Source organism: Hemitrygon akajei, chromosome 14 (assembly GCF_048418815.1).
Source record: "Hemitrygon akajei chromosome 14, sHemAka1.3, whole genome shotgun sequence".
Taxonomy (NCBI): domain Eukaryota; kingdom Metazoa; phylum Chordata; class Chondrichthyes; order Myliobatiformes; family Dasyatidae; genus Hemitrygon; species Hemitrygon akajei.
This window is the reverse complement of record NC_133137.1, coordinates 51344313-51367596: the sequence shown is the minus strand read 5'-3', so window position 1 is coordinate 51367596 and position 23284 is coordinate 51344313. Positions and strand designations below refer to the sequence as shown.

The window sequence follows — 23284 nt, the reverse complement described above, 5'->3', positions numbered from 1 at the left end:
CATGATCTAGCTAATGGCATGCAAAACAAAATCTTTTCACTGCACCTCAGTGCACATGGCAGTAAAGCAAACCAATTCCAATCCCTCTTATGCATTAGCAATTAATGTGCCCATCCAGACACATTTAAACCCTCTATTATTGCCACCTGCACCGAGATACAGTGAAAAGCTTGTTCACACAGATCAAATCATTACCCAGTGCATTGAGGTAGAACAAGGTTAAAGTGTAAAAGCTACAGAGAAAGTGCAGCACAGGTTAACAATAAGACTCAAAATCATAATGATTGTGAGGTCAAGAGTCCAATTTATCATACCAGGGATTATTTAATAATCTTATAAGAGCAGAGTAGATGCTGTCCTTGAGCCTGGTGGTACGTGCTTTCAGGCTTTTGTATCTTCTGCCCAACAGGAGAGGGGAGCAGGGAGAATGTCCAGGGTGGGTAAGGTCTTTGATGATGCTGGCTACTCTACCGAGACAGCGAGGAGTATAGACAGTCCATAGAGGGGAGGCTGGTTTCAGTGATGTGCTGAGCTGTGTCCACAACTCTCTGCAGTTTCAGTCAAGTTACCACACCAAGCCATGAGGCACCCAGATAGTATATTTCTATGGTGCATTGGTAAAAGTCTCATCTCCAGCATAGTGTCATGGAATCATACAGCAAGGAAGCAATCCCTTCATCCCGACTAGTTCATTCCCATCTGAGCTAGTCCATTTCCCTGCAAACCTTTCCCATCCATGTACCTGTCCAGAACCTTCTAAATGTTGTTAATGTACCTGCCTCAACCAGCTCATTTGGAAGCTCGTTCCACAACTCTGAGTGAAAAAGGTGTCCCTCAGGTTCCTATGAAATCTTCCCCTATCACTCTAAAACTTGCAGTTCTTGATTCTCACCCCTGGGGAAGAAGACTGTGCATTCGCCCTATCTATGCTGTTCATAGTTTTATACACCTCTATATGATCATCCTTCATTGTCCTATTCTCCATCGAAAAAGGCCCCAGCCTGCACAACCTCTCTCCATAATTCAGTCTTGCGTACTGGCAACATCTTGTACAGTCATCTTAATGCATCTTTCCGGTAGAAGGGTGACCAAAACAGAACACAATATTGTAAATGCACCCATTACCAGCATCTTGTACAGTTGCAACATAACATCCCCAACTTTATAATCAGCTCCGTGACTGATGAAAGCCAGGGTGCCAAAAGCCTTCTTCACCATCCCACTTTGAGCAAACCACATACTTGTACTCCTAGCTGCCTCCATTCTACAACAGGCCTCAGACCCTATCATTCACTGTGAAAGTTCTAGCCTCATCTGTCTCCCAAACCTAAAGCTCCATTTGCCATTTCTGTCTGTAACCCTCAGGCTCGGCTAGCTCATGTTCATCTAGGGGAAACAGCCAAACTGAGAAATCACGTTTGTGTAGATGCTGTAATGTACCGCCCAGTTACAAACGCAAAGTATCAGACAGTACACCATATGCAATTAAATGATAGACTTTATAAATCTTAATCTGACTATAGGGTTAGTACTGAGAATAAAAAAGGGCCCAATTCCAGGAAAAGTCAAAAGTCCCCGTTGGAGCTCACTCAGTTGCCATTCTTCCACCATTGATCTCCTCCAAGCGTTGCCGACCTTTGGACCCTCAGATCCCAGTCCACTCTGTCGGGCGGTCTACCAGCTCCCTCCACACTCTCTCCCTCTTCAACTCTTCTCGAGAAAGCCCACAAAATACCTCCTTCCAGATTCACAAGACAGAGCAACAATCTCTGATTGGGTAACATGTATACCACAGTCCTGAAATCTCCAGGCATAACCCAAACATTGCTGCTACAGAGAAACCGTTGCCTGAGCAGTGAACGTTACAGAGAAGCCATTACATTAGCAGTGAAACCTTACAGAAGCGGCCATTACATTAGCAGTTAAATGTCCATTTGCACAGGTCCCTCTGTAAATCCTGATAACTATCTTCACTGTTGAAAACACCACCTATTTTAGTGTCATCTTCAAACTTACTTAACATTTTCATCCAATCATTGGTATGGATGACTAATAACAATGGGTCAAACATTGACCCCTGGGGGGAACACTAATAGTCACTGCCCTCCAGTCCGAAAAAACAACTTTCCACCATCAACCCCTGCTTCCTAGCATCAATCGACTTGTACATACAATTATCAACAGAAGCTACTGCTTCAAGAAGGCAGCATCCATCATCAAAGATCCCCACCACCTGGGACATGCCACCTTCTCCCATCAGGCAAGTCCCAAAGTCCCACACCATCAGGTTTAAGAACAACTCCTCTCCTTCAACCATTCCGTTCTTGAAGCAACCTGCACAACCCTAATTGCTATAGCAACACAGTGATCACTTTGTTTTCTAACTTTTGTTCTATTTGTGTTCTTACTTGCAAAAAGTATTTTAATTTTTTTCTTGTGAATGCTGCTAAAATGATGCTGCAATGCCTTGAAGATGTATTCAACCCCCACAACTGTTATCAAATTTCACAATTTAAATAGGATTTCTGATCTAATCATGTCAAGTCGAAAGAGAAATTCCAAAACCTGTCAACAATTTACTAAAAATTAAAAAAAAACAAAGTTCCGAGACTGAAGAAGTATTCATCCCCTTCATAATTACTATGCTAACTTTCCTCAGTAGAAATATATTACCGTATTGACTCACCCAATTTGTTAATGTAGAAAACTGGGGGATCACCTGGTTTTAATAAATTCATAAGATTACTGTATGAATGTACCCCCTCTCTCTGTACAGTCCAACAGTATGATGGATTTTCAACAGACCTAACCAAAGTAAGACAAAAGAGCATCTGAGACAAGTTAGGGAAATGATAATAGAGAAGCACAAATCTGGGGAAGGGTACAAGACCATCTCAAGGGCACGGAGCATACCTCAGAGCTCAGTGCAGTCCATTGTGGAAAGTGGAAAAATATGAAACCACAGCCATACTGTATAGGTTAGTCCACCCTCTAAACTTAGTCGTCAGAGAAGAATGGCATTTGTAAGAGAGGCTAGTGTTGACACCAACAGTCACTTTGAGTGAGCTGCTGAAGTCAGTGGCTGTAACTAGAGATGAATTTCAAGGCTCCACAATCTCTAAGGCCTTCAACAACATGGATATATATGGAAAAGTGGCAAGAAAGAAGCCCTGACTGAAAAAAAAGCATACCCTTGCCTGTAAAGACTTTGCAAAGCGTCACTTAATAGATAACTGTAAAGATGTGGAAGAAGGTCAAAACAAATCAAATCAAGTTTAATTATCATTCATACCATACATGGGTACAGCTGGACGTGACTGTGTTCCTTTAGGGCCAAGTTGCAAAACATTCAAAATAGCAAGCAAATGTTCAAAAATAATGAGTAACATAATTCAAAATATCAAGCAAAGGAGCATATTCACTTGAAAAAAAACATATATAATCCAAGACTCTGAGTGGCCATGTCCAGCACGTGACAGTACAGTGTCCTGGCAGTGTTCAGACGCACGCAATCCAGCCTGTCATTCCACTGCTCGAACGTGGGAGGGCAGCACTGACAGGCGAGGCTCGGCCCTAGCTGAGCTCAACCAGACTGTAGTGCTTCTGCCTATCTCACCTGGTCTGCAGCAGCAGGCAAGTCCCAGGCTTGAGGCCTAATTCTCGCTACAACTGAGGCTACACTGTCCAACTGAGTCTTGTGATCGCAAGTGAAATGTCCAAAACAATCTTAAATGGTTATACCGCACCAACTTCAATGCTTCTGAGTAGCGGCCAGCAACATGGTCTGTAGCCAGTTCAGCTTCTCCGTACCCAAACAGGCTCCTCTGATATCCCGACCACCTTCTCCGATATCCCGACCAGCTTCTTCGACACCGCCACCGGCTCGGCTGCCAACTCCAGTCCAGCTACTCTGATCAGCGAGCATCTCACTGATGGAGCAGCCCCACAGTATCCGATGTTCTTGGAGTAGAATTATCTTTGGATTGAAAAAACAAATTTTACGATTTGGTTGGCCCCTGAGAGGCCAATGCACTCACATATGCTGCTATGTTACCAGAAGTTCTTGTGGTCAGGTGAGACTAGAGTGGAACTTTCTGGCCCCAATACTAAGCGGTACGTGTGCTTTAGATCTAATAGAGCACATTAGCCGAGTAACACCATCCCTACTGTGAAGTATGGTGGAAGTAGCATCATGCTATGGGGATGCTTTTTAGCACCAGGGACTGAAAATCTGGTCAGGCTTGCTGGGAAGATAAATGCTGCTAAACACAGAGAGATTCTGGATAAAAACCTGCTCATCTCTGTCAGAAAGCTTAAACTGGGGAGGCATTTCATCTTTCAGCAGGACAACAGCCCAAAGCACACTGCCAGCACAACGAGGGAGTGGCTTCAAATGAAGAAAACTGATGTCCTTGAGTGGCCCAGTCGGAGTTATGACCTTAACCCAATCCAAATCTCTGGCAAGACCTCCACCGCCACTTCCCAACCAACGTGGTATAGCTTGAGCACTTCTGCCAGGAGAAATGGGCAAATCCTGCTCCATCACTGTTGTAATGTGGGTATTATTAACAGTAAGTTAATACCAATCAGGAAGCCGTTGGTAAGAAGATGCTGGTTCTGGGGTATGCAGGGTTTTACTGCCAGTGTGCTTTGTATGTAGTTCCACCACCCATGCCGCACGAGGTACCTGAAAGCCTCTCTATTGTAAATATCATTTGCCGTCCCAGATAAAAGTGTTCTTCTGGCTATGAAATTGTTGAGTGGTCCTTTTTAAAAGTAGAAGTTACCACATATTTTTGGTGATGAGATGAACTGGTTTTGTGGATGTGTTGGCTCGTTTCGAACAGGAGATGTGAGCGGACGAGGAGCCTCGCGTTCGGGACTATCAGTGAATTTGAAGAGGAAATCGAGGACTGGCTGGAGTACGAGGAAAGGTTGGGACACTTGTTCTGTGCTAATGGAATTACTGAGGAGGCTAAGAAGCACTCTATTCTTCTGAGTGTGTGTGGGGCAAAGACTTACTAGTTGATAAGGAACTTAGCCACACCACGGAAACCGGGAGAAATTCCATATGACGAACTGGTCGAGCTCAATCCGAAACCTTCGGTGATAGTCCAACGGTTCAAGTTTCACAGCCATGTCCGGAAGCCAGGTCAGTCTGTGGGCGATTTTGTGGCCGAGCTTCGGCAGCTGTCGGAGCATTGCGATTTCGGAGCAGGGTTGGATGACATGCTCCATGACAGATTAGTATGTGGCATTAATAATACCGCCGTACAACGCCGCTTGTTGGGGGAAACCCCACCGTTGACTTTCAAGACAGCCCTAGAGATTGCTCAAGGCATGGAGATGGCTGCTGATAATGCCAAGGATATACAGAAAGGATATGGGGGGGTCGCAGTCAGCGGCAGTGCTCCAAGTCAGGAGGGAGACTGGTAAACAGGCAAAGCGGGTGGAATGTTTTCGGTGTGGAGGAACACACTATGCAAATGTTTGTAAATTCAAAGATACTGTCTGCCATGCTTGTAGCAAGCAGGGACATTTAGTTAAAAAGTGCAGGAGCATAAAGGGTAAGGTTAAGCCTGGGCAGGGGAAAGCTCAACAGACTCAGGCAGCCACACACCACCTAGAAGAAGCAGACGAGGAGGCAGCGTGTCCCTACAACATGTTTGGGGTGGAAACGGATGAGGGACCACCTGAACCATATTATGCCACAGTCACTGTCAAGGGAAAGGACATTAAGTTCGAGATTGATTCAGGGGCTACTGCATCGGTCATTAGTGAGGAGACGTACAGGAGGACATAGGGGTCCAACCTTCCTCCCATCAGACCGTCTAAGCTCAAACTCAGGACCTATACGGGGCAGCCCATACCTCATTTAGGGGTGTTATATGTGGATATTTCAGCCGGGGGTCAGAAGGCTGAAGCCAGGCTGGTGATAGCTAAGGGCAGTGGGCCCAGTCTTTTGGGCTGCGATTGGCTTCGCTCAACTGGCATGAAATTAAGTATGCACACACAACGGAGGACATTCTGCAGCGGTATAGTGATGTTTTCGGGGATGAGCTGGGCGCACTGAAGGGTGTGACAGTGAAACTCCATGTTGATCCTGAGGCCACACCACGTTTTTTTAAGCCCAGCTCGGTACCCTATGCCATGAAAGGCAAAGTCGAGGAGGAGCTGGAACGTTTACAGGGGCTGGGCATCACTGAGCCCATCCAGTTTTCAAGGTGGGCAGCTCCCATTGTTCCAGTTTTGAAGGCAGATAAAATGGTGAGGATATGTGGGGACTATAAGCTTACGGTGAATTGTGTCTTTAAACTGGGGGAGTACCCATTGCCACAGGTAGATGACCTGTTTGTGACCATGTCAGGGGGTAAGCTGTTCACAAAGCTGGACGTGAGCCACACCTACCAACAGTTGCTGCTTGACGAGGATTCAAAGGAGTACGTCACCATCAATACGCACAAGAGATTATTCAAATACAATCACCTGGTGTTTGGAGTGGCGTCTAGCCCCGCCATTTTCCAAAGGACAATGGACTCTTTGCTGCAGGGGATTCCGCATGTAGCAGTGTATCTTGATGATATTTTGATCACGGGAGCCACGGAGGTTAACTTAGAACAGGTGCTGAAGAGGCTCTCAGATGCAGGGCTGTGATTGAAATGCGGAAAATATGTGTTCCTGGCTCCGAGTGTAACCTACCTGGGACACAAGGTTACAGATGAAGGGCTTTTCCAGTGGAGGACAAGAGCTATCAAGGAGGCCCCAAGCTCCAAGAGCGTTACTGAACTCAGATCATTTTTGAGCATGGTGAATTATTATGGCAAGTTTCTTTCTGACCTCTCAAAGGTTTTGGCCCCACTGTATAAGCTGCTTCACAATGACACTAAGTGGCAGTGGGGTGAAGAGCAGGAGGAAGCTTTCAAGGAAGTGAAAGCACTCCTCCACTCAGCGAAGCTGCTCGTTCACTATGACCCAGACAAGGAGATCACCCTTTCATGCGACGCCTCCCCCTATGAAGTCGGGGCAGTTCTCTCACACATAATGGAGGACAGTTCAGAGAAGCCTATTGGTTTTGCTTCACGTACCCTGACGGCTGCTGAGAAGGGATATTCACAGCTAGACAAAGAAGGTCTGACCATTGTTTTTGCGGTCAAACACTTTCATCAGTATCTCTATGGACGTGCATTCACAAGTTATACGGACCATAAACCACTGATGAGCCTTTTTAGGGAGACCAGATGCATCCCACTGCTAACCTCAACCAGGATACAGTATTGGGCTCTCACATTGTCAGCCTACCAGTATACTATAGTGTACAGAATGGGTGGGGCTAATGCAAACGCCGATGCACTGAGTCGACTACCTTTTCCTGAGATGCCTGTTACTACATATGTGCCTCCAGAGACTGTGTTTTCATTGAAGGGACTGTCAGAGACACCTGTATAGACGACCCAGATCAACCAATGGACAGAAAGGGACCCAGTCCTGTCTCAAGTCAAGACTTTCCTTTTCTAAGGCTGGCCCAGAGTCGTGGAAGGAGAGGAACTGAGGCCTTATGCCAAACGCAAGATGGAACTGAGTCTGCAGGATGGCTGCATTTTCTGGGGGGCAAGGGTCATCGTGCCTCCCCCTGGCCGCTCACAGATTGTGGAGGAAATTCATGAAACTCATCCACGGGTGTCTCGAATGAAAAGCCTTGCAACATCCTATGTCTGGTGGCCAAGAATGGATCAGGATCTAGAGAACAAGATAAAATAATGCACACAATGTCAGACCAATCAGAATGTGCCACCACCAGCTCCTTTGCACCCATGGGAGTGGCCAGTCTACCCCTGGTCTAGGCTACATTTGGACTTTGCTGGCTCCTTTATGGGGCAGATGTTTCTTGTAATGGTAGCTGCACATTCCAAATGGATCAAAGCTCACATTATGAGCAACATCACAGACCCCTCAACCATAGACAAACTCAGGCAAGTGTTTGCAGTCCATGGGTTGCCTGACACTCTGGTCACTGATAATGGCCCGGCATTCACCAGTGAGCTGTTCAGTGAGTTCATGCGGCAGAATGGCATTCATCACATTCGGACGGCCCCTTTCCACCCAGCCTCAAATGGATTGGCTGAGCCGGCTGTTCAGACAGTGAAGGAAGGCCTGAAGTGGATGACAGGGGACTCTCTTAGTACCCAGCTTTCACGTTTCCTGTTTAAATACCGCCTCACTCCACAGACTACAACTGCACGCACTCCAGCAGAGATGCTGATGGGGCGTAGGCCCAAGTCAAGATTGGACCTACTGTGCCCGGACATGAAGGCAAAAGTGGAGAGAAAGCAGGAAAAGCAGAAGGAGGGACACGATCAACATGCGCGAGAGAGACAGTTAGAACCGGATGACAATGTCTATGTGAGAAACTTCAGCAGTAGCAATAATCAGCAATGGCTACCTGGGGTTATTCTTGAGCAGTCTCCTATGTTGTTAAGCTGACTGATGGGCGTGTTTTCCGCAGACATCAGGACCATGTGCGCCTGCGTCATGATTCCGGCTCAGAGGCAGACAGTTCCATGCGGTTTCCAATGGTGAGACAGACCACTGGGGAAGCATGTCCACCAGTGGCTTTGCTAGAGGAGGAGATTTGCTGAGGGGGCAGAGTCCCCTGAAGACGATGGACATTCTCACGTGGACACACAGACCCCTCTCATGCCCACGACACCAGATCCACCCAAAACATCCTCACCAGCGGTGCCTGCTGGGTCACCGGGGGTAGTGTGTAGATCACAGTACCCACGCAAACCCCCTGACAGACTGAATCTTTGATTGAACCAACACACACAAAATGCTGGTGGAACACAGCAGGCCAGGCAGCATCTATAAGGAGAAGCACTGTCGACGTTTTGGGCCGAGACCCCTCATCAGGACTAACTGAAAGGAAAGATAGTAAGAGATTTGAAAGTAGTGGGGGGAGGGGAAAGTGTGAAATGATAGGAGAAGACCGGAGGGGGTGGGATGAAGCCGAGAGCCGGAGAGATGAATCTTTGATTGGATAGTTTTTTGTTGTTAGATTCGATGTTGAATTTGCTACATTTTATAGGTGTTTTGTATTGGTAACCTGTTGCTAATGATACCACTGATTTTATTTACCAGTTCTTCTATATTTGGGTAATGTTGGATTTTAAAGGGGGAGAAGTGTTGTGATGTGAGTATTATTGAGTTAATACTAATCGGGAAGCTGTTGGTAACAAGAGGCGGGATCCGGGGTTGGCAGGATTTACTCCCAGTATGCATTGTAAATAGTTCCACCACCCAGGCTGCACGAGGTACCTGGAACTCTCTGTATTGTAAATATCATTTGCCGTCCCAGATAAAGATGTTCTTTTGGGCATGAAATTATCAAGTGGCCCTCTTTAAAAGTAAAAGTTACTGTGTAAAGCTAATAGAAACTTATCCAAAAAAACTACTGGCTGTAATAGCTGTGAGAGGTGGTTTGTTTTGAACCCCAGTTTCAACACCTGGGACGGTACGTGATGTACTGGGAATCTGTAACTTTGTTTCTTGTATTGTCACGCGATAACCTACCCCAAAAGTATAAAAGGAGCCGCGAAGATTGCTCCAGGGACATACTTTGGGAAAGACACTTTGGGAGAGACACTTTGGGAGAGACACTTTGGGAGAGACACTTTGGTGGAGAGACACTTTGGGAGAGACACTTTGGGAGAGACACTTTGGTGGAGAGACACTTTGGTGGAGAGACACTTTGGGAGAGACACTTTGGGAGAGACACTTTGGTGGAGAGACACTTTGGGAGACACACTTTGGGAGACTCACTTTGGGAGAGACACTTTGGGAGAGGCACTTTGGGAGAGGCACTTTGGGAGAGGCACTTTGGGAGACACACTTTGGGAGACTCACTTTGGGAGCGACACTTTGGGAGAGACACACTTTGGGAGACTCACTTTGGGAGCGACACTTTGGTGGAGAGACACTTTGGGAGAGACACTTTGGGAGACTCACTTTGGGAGAGACACTTTGGGAGAGGCACTTTGGGAGAGACACTTTGGGAGAGGCACTTTGGGAGAGACACTTTGGGAGACGCACTTTGGGAGAGGCACTTTGGGAGAGACACTTTGGGAGACTCACTTTGGGAGAGACACTTTGGGAGACTCACTTTGGGAGAGACACTTTGGGAGAGGCACTTTGGGAGAGACACTTTGGGAGAGGCACTTTGGGAGAGGCACTTTGGGAGACACACTTTGGGAGACTCACTTTGGGAGAGACACTTTGGGAGAGGCACTTTGGGAGAGACACTTTGGGAGAGGCACTTTGGGAGACACACTTTGGGAGACTCACTTTGGGAGCGACACTTTGGTGGAGAGACACTTTGGGAGAGGCACTTCGGGAGAGACATTTTGGGAGAGACACTTTGAGAGAGACACTTTGGGAGAGACACTTTGGGAGACACACTTTGGGAGAGACATTTTGGGAGAGACACTTTGGGAGAGACACACTTTGGGAGAGACATTTTGGGAGAGACACTTTGGGAGATACACTTTGGGAGAGGCACTTTGGGAGACACACTTTGGGAGAGACATTTTGGGAGACACACTTTGAGAGAGACACTTTGGGAGAGACACTTTGAGAGAGACACTTTGGGAGAGGCACTTTGGGAGACACACTTTGAGAGAGACACTTTGGGAGATACACTTTGGGAGAGACACTTTGGGAGAGACACACTTTGGGAGAGGCACTTTGGGAGAGACACTTTGGGAGAGACATTTTGGGAGAGACACTTTGGGAGAGACACACTTTGGGAGAGACACTTTGGGAGAGGCAGTTTGGGAGAGGCAGTTTGGGAGAGACACACTTTGGGAGAGACACTTTGGGAGAGGCAGTTTGGGAGAGACAGTTTGGGAGAGACATTTTGGGAGAGACTTTGGGAGAGACACTTTGGGAGACACACTTTGAGAGAGACACTTTGGGAGATACACTTTGGGAGAGACACTTTGGGAGAGACACTTTGGGAGAGACATTTTGGGAGAGACACTTTGGGAGACACACTTTGAGAGAGACACTTTGGGAGATACACTTTGGGAGAGACACTTTGGGAGAGACACACTTTGGGAGAGGCACTTTGGGAGAGACACTTTGGGAGAGACATTTTGGGAGAGACACTTTGGGAGAGACACACTTTGGGAGAGACACTTTGGGAGAGGCAGTTTGGGAGAGGCAGTTTGGGAGAGACACACTTTGGGAGAGACACTTTGGGAGAGGCAGTTTGGGAGAGACAGTTTGGGAGAGACATTTTGGGAGAGACTTTGGGAGAGACACTTTGGGAGACACACTTTGAGAGAGACACTTTGGGAGATACACTTTGGGAGAGACACTTTGGGTGAGGCAGTTTGGGAAAGACAGTTTGGGAGAGACACACTTTGGGAGAGACACTTTGAGAGAGACACTTTGGGAGACACACTTTGAGAGAGACACTTTGGGAGATACACTTTGGGAGAGACACTTTGGGAGAGGCAGTTTGGGAAAGACAGTTTGGGAGAGACACACTTTGGGAGAGACACTTTGAGAGAGACACTTTGGGAGACACACTTTGAGAGAGACACTTTGGGAGACACACTTTGAGAGAGACACTTTGGGAGATACACTTTGGGAGAGACACTTTGGGAGAGGCAGTTTGGGAAAGAGTTTGGGAGAGACACACTTTGGGAGAGACACTTTGGGAGACACACTTTGGGAGACACACTTAGGGAGAGACACTTTGGCAGAGACACTTTGGGAAAGACACTTTGGGAGAGACACTTTGAGAGAGACACTTTGGTGGAGAGACATTGTGTTTGGACAGCGGGGTCGTTAGTGAGAGTGAAGAGTGCAAGCTTCGATCGAACCCAAAAGGGAGTGGGTAGTCAATAATGCTGTGCATTTTGAAAGTGACTGGCATTTCGTAACCCAAACATTGATTTTTGGCACTTTCCCGCTATGCTTCAGTCGGTGACACTGGCACAGAGCCAGCTCACCCATAGGGCCGCGAAGCCTCGTAACCCGGAAGGTGCGCCCATTTTCTAGGCCGCATCCTTGGGAAATCAAAAAACGGCCGGTTGTCAGAGCCCGGGAGCAGGTCCCATCACTGCATGAGTCTGGGCGTGACTCTAGCCCAGGGTCTCCGATAGAAGCATTTCACCTTGAAAAGGAAAAAAGAGACATTAAAGGTAGAAAGTAAGCTGTTTCCAGATATTAGCTCAAAGGAATCTGGGTTAAATGCCATCGTGGCTCCATAATATAACTATAACCTTAATATACCCATAATACAGGCAGCATATGTGGAAGGGAATTCAGGACATCACCAACTACAGGACAAGATCACGTGACTGTGTGGCTGATGCCTCCCTCCCAGATGCGCTGAACTACTTCTACGCTCGTTTTGAGGTGAGAAATGACGTGCAGCGAAGAAGTCCACTCCTCCTCCAAATGACCAGGTGCTGTGTTTCACCGTGGCTGATGTGAGGAGAACCCTGTGCAGGGTCAACCCACGGAAGGCTGCTGGACCAGACAATATTCCTGGTAGAGTGCTCAGAGGATGTGCAGACCAGCTAGCAGATGTTCTTACTGACATCTTCAACATCTTCCTGAGCAGCGCCATCATTCCAATGTGCTTCAAGGCTGCCACTATTGTCCCCGTGCCGAAGAAGTCTTCAGTGTCCTGCCTAAATGACTACTGTCCTGTTGCACTCACATCCATCATCATGAAGTGTTTCGAGAGGTTCATCATGAGGCACATCAAGACCCTGATACTGCCCCCACTGGATCCCCTGCAATTCATGTACCGTCTCAATCGCTCAACAGATGACACCATTGCCGTCACCCTCCACCTGGCCCTAACCCATCTGGACAAAACAAAACACGACCGTTCGAATGCTGTTCTTGACTTCAGTTCAGCATTCAACACAATCATCCCTCAGAAACTGATTGGAAAGCTGAGCCTACTGGGCCTGAACACCTCCCTCTGCAACTTCCTGACTGGGAGACCTCAGTCAGTCCGGATCGGGAGCAGCAGCTCCAACACCATCACACTGAGCACGGGGGCTCCCAGGACTGTGTGCTCAGTCCACCATGTATGCAACATGCCCACAACTCACTAGACTTAACCATATTCCTTTGGAATGTGGGAGGAAACCTGAGCACGTGAAGGAACCCCACGTAGTTATGGGGAGAATGCACAAATCCTTACAAACAGCAGCAGGAATTGAACAGCTGTTTGGCACAACATTGGCCAATTGTGGGCAAGAGGTCAGGTCTAGCTCAGACAGGAATGAACCAGCTGTACTAAAGGGACTGCTACCTTGCTGTATGATTCTATGATACGGGAGTTTCTATTGATGCACCGTTGAAAATATCCCATCCTATCGTATCACAGCTTGGTATTGCAACTGCTCTGCCCATGACTACAAGAAACAGCAGAGAGCTGTGGACACTGCTCAAAGACCATAGAGCCCCTCTCTATGGACTCCGTACTTGTCACTGCCTCACTGAAACAAGCAACATATTAAAATACCCCTCTCATTCCTAACATTCACTTTCCCCTTCTTTTCCATCAGGGAGAAAAAACAAAAGTCTGAGAGCGCATACCACTGGGCTCAAGGACAGCTTCTATGCTCAAGGTTTGAAGACTATTAAATAGTTCCTGAGTATGACAAGTTGAACTCTGACTATCCACATGATCAATGCCTCTCATCATCTTGTACACCTCTATCAGGTCACCTCTCATCCTCCTTCACTCCAAGGAGAAAAGGCCGAGTTCACTCAACCTATTCTCATAAGGCATGCTCCCCAATCCAGGCAACATCCTTGTAAATCTCCTCTGCACCTTTTCTATGGCTTCCACATCCTTCCTGTAGTGAGGTGACCAGAACTGAGCACAGTACTCCAAGTAACGTCTGACCAGGGTCCTATATAGCTGCAACATTACCTCTCAGCTCCTAAATTCAATTCCACAATTGATGAAGGCCAATACACCATACGCCTTCTTAACCACTGAGTCAACCTGCGCAGCTGCTTTGAGCGTCCTATGGACTCGGACCCCAAGATCCCTCTGATCCTCCACACTGCCAAAAGTACCATCAGATTTGACCTACCACAGTGAACCACTTCACACTTAACTGGGTTGAACTCCATCTGCCACTTCTCAGCCCAGTGTTGCATCTTATCAATGTCCCGCTGTAACCTCTGACAGCCCTCCACACTATCCATAACACTTCCAACCTTTGTATCATCAGCAAACTTACTAACCCATCCCTCCCATCCCATCCAGGTCATTTATAAAAAGGATCGGTTACAACACTGTACAGACAATCGATGGCATTCTGGATGTAATGCAGATCATAGCACGACCACGTCAGGGCCAAGGAAGCATTTCACCTTGTTACACCACTGCTCCGAGCCAGAAATCCCAACCATCAAATGACAGCTTGACGCTGGGAGAGAGGAACTTACTTGGGTGAAAAAGCAGCTCCCAACAATACCTTTTGCTATTTCTCCAGTAATGGAGGGCAAATTCAAGCTGATGAGCAAGCGTGAGGAGTTTAGTCTCTATTCCTCACCATCATCAGTCTGTAATTCTCACCATGCATCAGTCTCTATTCCTCACTGTCCATCAGTCTCTATTCCTCACTGTTATCAGTCTGTATTCCTCATTGTCATCAGTCTGTATTCCTCACTGTCCATCAGTCTGTATTCCTCACTGTCCATCATTCTCTATTCCTCATTGTCATCAGTCTGTATTCCTCACTGTCCATCAGTCTGTATTCCTCACCGTCATCAGTCTGTATTCCTCACTGTCCATCATTCTCTATTCCTCACTGTTATCAGTCTGTATTCCTCACCGTCATCAGTCTGTATTCCTCACTGTCCATCAGTCTCTATTCCTCACTGTTATCAGTCTGTATTCCTCATTGTCATCAGTCTGTATTCCTCATTGTCATCAGTCTGTATTCCTCACTGTCATCAGTCTGTATTCCTCACCGTCATCAGTCTGTATTCCTCACTGTCCATCATTCTCTATTCCTCACTGTTATCAGTCTGTATTCCTCATTGTCATCAGTCTGTATTCCTCACTGTCCATCAGTCTGTATTCCTCATTGTTATCAGTCTCTATTCCTCACTGTCATCAGTCTGTATTCCTCACTGTCCATCAGTCTGTATTCCTCATTGTCATCAGTCTCTATTCCTCATTGTCATCAGTCTGTATTCCTCACTGTCCATCAGTCTGTATTCCTCATTGTCATCAGTCTGTATTCCTCACTGTCATCAGTCTGTATTCCTCATTGTCATCAGTCTGTATTCCTCACTGTCATCAGTCTCTATTCCTCACCGTCATCAGTCTCTATTCCTCACTGTCCATCAGTCTGTATTCCTCACTGTCCATCAGTCTGTATTCCTCATTGTCATCAGTCTGTATTCATCACTGTCATCAGTCTGTATTCCTCACTGTCCATCAGTCTGTATTCCTCACTGTCCATCAGTCTGTATTCCTCATTGTCATCAGTCTGTATTCATCACTGTCATCAGTCTGTATTCCTCACTGTCCATCAGTCTCTATTCCTCACTGTTATCAGTCTGTATTCCTCACTGTTATCAGTCTGTATTCCTCACTGTCCATCAGTCTGTATTCCTCACTGTTATCAGTCTGTATTCCTCATTGTCATCAGTCTGTATTCCTCATTGTCATCAGTCTGTATTCATCACTGTCATCAGTCTGTATTCCTCACTGTCCATCAGTCTCTATTCCTCATTGTTATCAGTCTGTATTCCTCACTGTCCATCAGTCTGTATTCCTCACTGTCCATCATTCTCTATTCCTCACTGTCATCAGTCTGTATTCCTCACTGTCATCAGTCTGTATTCCTCACTGTTATCAGTCTGTATTCCTCATTGTCATCAGTCTCTATTCCTCACTGTCCATCAGTCTGTATTCCTCATTGTCATCAGTCTGTATTCCTCACTGTCCATCAGTCTGTATTCCTCATTGTCATCAGTCTGTATTCATCACTGTCATCAGTCTGTATTCCTCACTGTCCATCAGTCTGTATTCCTCACTGTCCATCAGTCTGTATTCCTCATTGTCATCAGTCTGTATTCCTCACTGTCCATCAGTCTGTATTCCTCATTGTCATCAGTCTGTATTCATCACTGTCATCAGTCTGTATTCCTCACTGTCATCAGTCTGTATTCCTCACTGTCCATCAGTCTGTATTCCTCATTGTCATCAGTCTGTATTCCTCACTGTCCATCAGTCTGTATTCCTCATTGTCATCAGTCTGTATTCATCACTGTCATCAGTCTGTATTCCTCACTGTCATCAGTCTGTATTCCTCACTGTCCATCAGTCTGTATTCCTCATTGTCATCAGTCTGTATTCCTCACTGTCCATCAGTCTGTATTCCTCACCGTCATCGGTCTGTATTCCTCACTGTCATCAGTCTGTATTCCTCACTGTCCATCAGTCTCTATTCCTCACTGTTATCAGTCTGTATTCCTCACTGTCCATCAGTCTGTATTCCTCACTGTTATCAGTCTGTATTCCTCACTGTCATCAGTCTGTATTCCTCACTGTTATCAGTCTGTATTCCTCACTGTTATCAGTCTGTATTCCTCACTGTCATCAGTCTGTATTCCTCACTGTTATCAGTCTGTATTCCTCACTGTCATCAGTCTGTATTCCTCACTGTTATCAGTCTGTATTCATCACTGTCATCAGTCTGTATTCCTCACTGTCCATCAGTCTCTATTCCTCACTGTCATCAGTCTGTATTCCTCACTGTCCATCAGTCTGTATTCCTCACTGTTATCAGTCTGTATTCCTCACTGTCCATCAGTCTGTATTCCTCACTGTCCATCAGTCTGTATTCCTCACCGTCATCGGTCTGTATTCCTCACTGTCCATTGGTCTGTATTCCTCACTGTCATCAGTCTGTATTCCTCACCGTCATCAGTCTGTATTCCTCACTGTCCATCAGTCTGTATTCCTCACTGTCCATCAGTCTGTATTCCTCACCGTCATCAGTCTGTATTCCTCACTGTCCATCAGTCTGTATTCCTCACTGTCCATCAGTCTGTATTCCTCATTGTCATCAGTCTGTATTCCTCATTGTCATCAGTCTGTATTCATCACTGTCATCAGTCTGTATTCCTCACTGTCCATCAGTCTGTATTCCTCACTGTCCATCAGTCTGTATTCCTCACCGTCATCGGTCTGTATTCCTCACTGTCCATTGGTCTGTATTCCTCACTGTCCATCAGTCTGTATTCCTCACTGTCATCAGTCTGTATTCCTCACTGTCCATCAGTCTCTATTCCTCACTGTTATCAGTCTGTATTCCTCACTGTCCATCAGTCTCTATTCCTCACTGTCATCAGTCTGTATTCCTCACTGTCCATCAGTCTCTATTCCTCACTGTTATCAGTCTGTATTCCTCACTGTCCATCAGTCTCTATTCCTCACTGTCATCAGTCTGTATTCCTCACTGTCATCAGTCTCTATTCCTCACTGTCATCAGTCTGTATTCCTCACTGTCATCAGTCTCTATTCCTCACTGTCCATCAGTCTGTATTCCTCACTGTCATCAGTCTCTATTCCTCACTGTCATCAGTCTGTATTCCTCACTGTCATCAGTCTCTATTCCTCACTGTCCATCAGTCTGTATTCCTCACCATCATCAGTCTGTATTCCTCACCATCATCAGTCTGTATTCCTCACCATCATCAGTCTGTATTCCTCACTGTCATCGGTCTGTATTCCTCACTGTCATCAGTCTCTATCCCTCACTGTCATCAGTCTGTATCCCTCACTGTCCATCGGTCTGTATTCCTCACTGTCCATCAGTCTGTATTCCTCACTGTCATCAGTCTGTATTCCTCACTGTCCATCGGTCTGTATTCCTCACTGTCCATCGGTCTGTATTCCTCACTGTCCATCAGTCTCTATTCCTCACTGTCATCAGTCTGTATTCCTCACTGTCCATCAGTCTCTATTCCTCACTGTCCATCAATCTGTATTCCTCACTGTCATCAGTCTGTATTCCTCACTGTCCATCAGTCTGTATTCCTCACTGTCCATCAATCTGTATTCCTCACTGTCATCAGTCTGTATTCCTCACTGTCCATTGGTCTGTATTCCTCACTGTCCATCAGTCTCTATTCCTCACTGTCATCAGTCTCTATTCCTCACTGTCCATCAGTCTGTATTCCTCACTGTTATCAGTCTGTATTCCTCACTGTCCATCATTCTCTATTCCTCACTGTCATCAGTCTGTATTCCTCACTGTCATCAGTCTGTATTCCTCACCGTCATCAGTCTGTATTCCTCACAGTCATCAGTCTCTATTCCTCACTGTCATCAGTCTGTATTCCTCACTGTCATCAGTCTCTATTCCTCACTGTCATCAGTCTGTATTCCTCACTGTCATCAGTCTCTATTCCTCACTGTCATCAGTCTGTATTCCTCACTGTTATCAGTCTGTATTCCTCACTGTCATCAGTCTGTATTCCTCACTGTCATCAGTCTCTATTCCTCACTGTCATCAGTCTCTATTCCTCACTGTCATCAGTCTCTATTCCTCACTGTCATCAGTCTGTATTCCTCATTGTCATCAGTCTGTATTCCTCACTGTCCATCATTCTCTATTCCTCATTGTCATCAGTCTGTATTCCTCATTGTCATCAGTCTGTATTCCTCACTGTCCATCAGTCTGTATTCCTCACAGTCATCAGTCTCTATTCCTCACTGTCCATCAGTCTGTATTCCTCACTGTTATCAGTCTGTATTCCTCACTGTCATCAGTCTCTATTCCTCACTGTCCATCAGTCTGTATTCCTCACTGTCCATCAGTCTGTATTCCTCACTGTCATCAGTCTGTATTCCTCATTGTCATCAGTCTGTATTCCTCACTGTCCATCAGTCTGTATTCCTCACTGTCCATCAGTCTGTATTCCTCACTGTCCATCAGTCTGTATTCCTCACTGTCCATCAGTCTGTATTCCTCACTGTCATCAGTCTGTATTCCTCACTGTCATCAGTCTCTATTCCTCACTGTCATCAGTCTCTATTCCTCACTGTTATCAGTCTCTATTCCTCACTGTCCATCAGTCTGTATTCCTCACTGTCCATCAGTCTGTATTCCTCACTGTCATCAGTCTGTATTCCTCACTGTCATCAGTCTGTATTCCTCACTGTCCATCAGTCTGTATTCCTCACCATCATCAGTCTGTATTCCTCACTGTCCATCATTCTCTATTCCTCACTGTTATCAGTCTGTATTCCTCATTGTCATCAGTCTGTATTCCTCACCATCATCAGTCTCTATTCCTCACTGTCATCAGTCTCCATTCCTGACTGCCATCAGTCTGTATTCCTCACTGCCATCAGTCTGTATTCCTCACTGTCATCAGTCTGTATTCCTCACTGTCATCAGTCTGTATTCCTCACTGTCATCAGTCTCTATTCCTCACTGTCCATCAGTCTGTATTCCTCACTGTCATCAGTCTGTATTCCTCACTGTCCATCAGTCTGTATTCCTCACTGTTATCAGTCTGTATTCCTCATTGTCATCAGTCTGTATTCCTCACTGTCATCAGTCTGTATTCCTCACTGTCATCAGTCTGTATTCCTCACTGTCGTCAGTCTGTATTCCTCACTGTCCATCCATCTGTATTTCTCACTGTCCATCAGTCTGTATTCATCACTGTCATCAGTCTGTATTCCTCACTGTCATCAGTCTGTATTCCTCACTGTCATCAGTCTGTATTCCTCACTGTCCATCCATCTGTATTTCTCACCATCCATCTGTCTGTATCCATCAGTCGTGCATCGGTTTGTTTTTCTCACTATGCAGAAGTCTGTATTTCTCTCTGTGCAGCAAACTGTATTGTAACCACCAACTGGCTCATGTGCACGCACTCTGCAATGGAAGCCCAGATCCTGATGGGAAATCAGAGAGTAATGCCAGAGTAGGCCATTCTCCTCTTCAAGCCTATCTCACCATGAAAAGACAATAAGACATAGCAGCATAATTAGGCCATTCAGTCCATCGAGTCTGGTCCGCCATTCCATCATGGCTCATTTATTATTCCTTTCAACTCCATTCCTTTGCCTTGTCCACATAAACATCAATGCCCTTACCAACCAAAAACCTATCATCCTCCACTTTAAGTATACCCAATGACTTGACCTCCACAGCTGTCTGTGGCAATGAATTCCACAGATTTACCACTCTCTCACTCATGAAATTCTTCCTCATATCTGTTCTAAAGGCACGCCCTTCTATTCTAAGGCTGTGCCCTCTGATTCTAGAAACAAACTCTCCATGTCCACACCATCTAGGCATTTCAATATTTGATACGTTTCAATAAAACACCCCCCCCATTCTTCTCAGCCCAGAGCAATTAAATGCTCCTCATATCTTAATCCTTTCATTTTTGTGTTCAATCTTGTGAAGCTCACCTGTTCATTCTTCAATGCCAGCAGTCCTTTCTTAGATAATGGGCTTAGAACTGCTCACAATACTCCAAGTGAGACCTCACCAGTGCTTTATCGAGGCTCAGCATTACATCTTTGTTTTTATACTTTAGTTCCTTTGACATGAATGCATTTGCCTTCCTCACCACCGACTCAACCTGCAAGTTAACCTTGCACAAGGACTCCCAAGTCCCCTGGTGGCTGATTGGTAGCCTGTAAGTAACTTTAGAAGCCATGTTTCAATGCCCCGTTGATCCCTAGTTCCCTGTGAACTTCACTCCATTTAGATAATCATAGTCATGCAGCATGGAAGCAAACCTTTGGACAGCTCATCCATGGTAACCAAGGTGCACATCTAAGCTACTACAATTTGCCCACATGTGGCCCATGGCCTAAAGCACGGGTTCCCAACAGGGGGTCCTCAGACCCCTCGCTTAATGGTATTGGTGCGTAGCATTAAAAGAGTGGAACCTCTGTTTTAAAGCTTTCCTGACCAAGTACCCATCCAACTGTCATATAAATATCGTTACTGTACCTGCCTCTGCCACTTCCTCTGACTGTTTGTTCCATATACTCACCACCCTCCATGAAAAGAGATTGTCTCTGAGGTTCCTTTTAAATCTTTCTCTGCTCAACTTAACATAAAACATAGAGCATTATAGTACATTACAGGCCCTTTGGTCTGGTATGTAGTGCTGACCTTGTAACCTACTCTCAGATCAATGTAACCCTTCCCTCCGTATTGCTATCATCCATGTATCTGCCTAAGAGTTTCTTAAATGCCCTTATTGTATCTGCCTCTACCACCATCCCTGGCAGGGCATTCCACACCCCCTCCACTCCCTGTGTAAACTCTCACCACTGACATCCCCCCTATACTTTCCTTCAATCACCTTAAAATGATGTCCACTTGTATTGGCCATTTCCACCCTGTGAAAAGTCTCTGGATATCCACTCAATCTACGTCTCTTATCATCTGTGTATCACATAACCTCTCATCCTCCATCGCTCCAGAGAGAAAAGCCCTGACTTGCTCAACCTATCCTCATAAAACAAGCTTTCTAATCCAGGTAGCATCCTTGTAAATCTCTGCTTCCTCTCTAAAGCTTCTGCATCCTTCTGATAGTGAAGAGACCAGAACTGAACACAATGTTCCAAGTGTGGTCTAACCAGAGTTTTATAGAGCTACAACATTACCTCATGGCTCTCGAACTCTTGAAACCTCTGTTTTTGAATCCCTTTCCTGAGGAAAAAGACTGTGTGCATTCACCCTGACCGTGTTGCTTCTGAAATTCTGCCTTTTGATTTATCTTACTGAAATGCATGACCTCACACTTCTCCACATTAAACTTCATTTACAAGATTTTCACCAACAATTTCAGTCTATTTATATCCCATTACTGGATCACAATGTGCTAACCTCAACATGCCTTCTACGTGTTTTCATAACAATGCTAAACTTGGAACCCTTACAACTCATTCCTCCTCCCGCCTGTTAAATAGAAAATGATTGCAAGCCAAGAACAAATCCCTGGGATACTGCCTTAGTTACATCCCACCAACATGAAAAGAACCCATTTATTCCAGCTCTTTGTAATTCATATGACTGCCAGTTTTCAATCCATGCTGACATTTATTTTCTAATACCTCTCAATTTATGCACCAGCCTCTCGTGTGTCAAATGTTAGCTTATAGTGTATTCCCCCATTTATCTCACCTGACAAGATACAGAACATAAAACCTTACATTAGTGCATCAGGCCCCGTGGCCCATGATGTCTGTGTCAGACACGAAGCCAAATTAAACTACAGTACTGTGCAAAGGTTTAGGCACATATATATGACTTTTTGCACGAATTGCATTAATTTTATGTATTGCATAGTCTGCTGCTACAAAAGAAAAATTTCATGCCATTTCTGAGCGATGATAAACCTGATTCCATCATGGGTCTTTTGTGGACAGTGAGTGGGAAAGGGGAATGATGGATGGGGACAGAGGAAGGGAGAGGGGAGGGAGCCGGAAGCACCAAAGAGACATTCTTTAACGATCAATAAAGCAATTGTTTGGAATCAAATGACCTTGCCTGGTGTCTGGGGACTGGGAGTGTCTACACCTGTGCCACCCCCTGCCCTGGCACTCCTTTTCTGCCACCTGTCCCACACCCCTCCCACGGCACTCCGCCCTCACCATTCCCAACATCCTTTGCTCCTGCCAGATGAACAAACTTGCTCTCTGCTCCACATTGACAAATACAGTACTGTGCAAATGTCCTAGTCACCCTATGGCATAAGACTTTTGCACAGTATTCTAAATCCTTTCTGCCTGCATATGATCCATATATGGACCCATCTAGAAGCTTCCTAAACACTACTCGTGAATCTCTGCCCACCCTTTAGAACCTTGAAGCCTCTTTGCTTCCTCGTCACCATCCCACCCAACTGTGCATAAGGCAAATTTAGAAATTCTGTATTACACTTCATTGCCTCATCCATATTACTGGTGCACATTGTGAAGTATGGACCTGGAGATTACAGATCCATGACTTGTAGAGAGAATAGTGAAAAGGGCAACTGTTCAGGACCCATCCAGTGAAAGACCATTGGTCTTCCAATTCCAGTTGAAGGTTGTCAACCTGAAATGTTACTCCGTGTTTCTCTCTCCACAGCACTGAGTATTTCCAGTATATACTTTATTCCTGTTTAAGAGTCATAGTCATAGAGTTGTGGAGTACCAAAGCTCAGAAACAGGCCTTTCAGCCCATCTAGTCTAGTCTGTGCC

General features: G+C 45.8%; 1 long non-coding RNA gene across 1 annotated transcript; it reads right to left on the bottom strand.

Annotated features, from left to right (window-relative positions):
* Positions 1-3254: 3254 nt before the first annotated feature.
* On the bottom strand, positions 3255-21950 carry LOC140738986 (uncharacterized). The gene is made up of 2 exons (XR_012101508.1): positions 21704-21950; positions 3255-3976 (listed from the first exon to the last, which is right to left on the bottom strand). It is a non-coding gene; the product is annotated as an uncharacterized lncRNA (long non-coding RNA).
* Positions 21951-23284: the final 1334 nt, after the last annotated feature.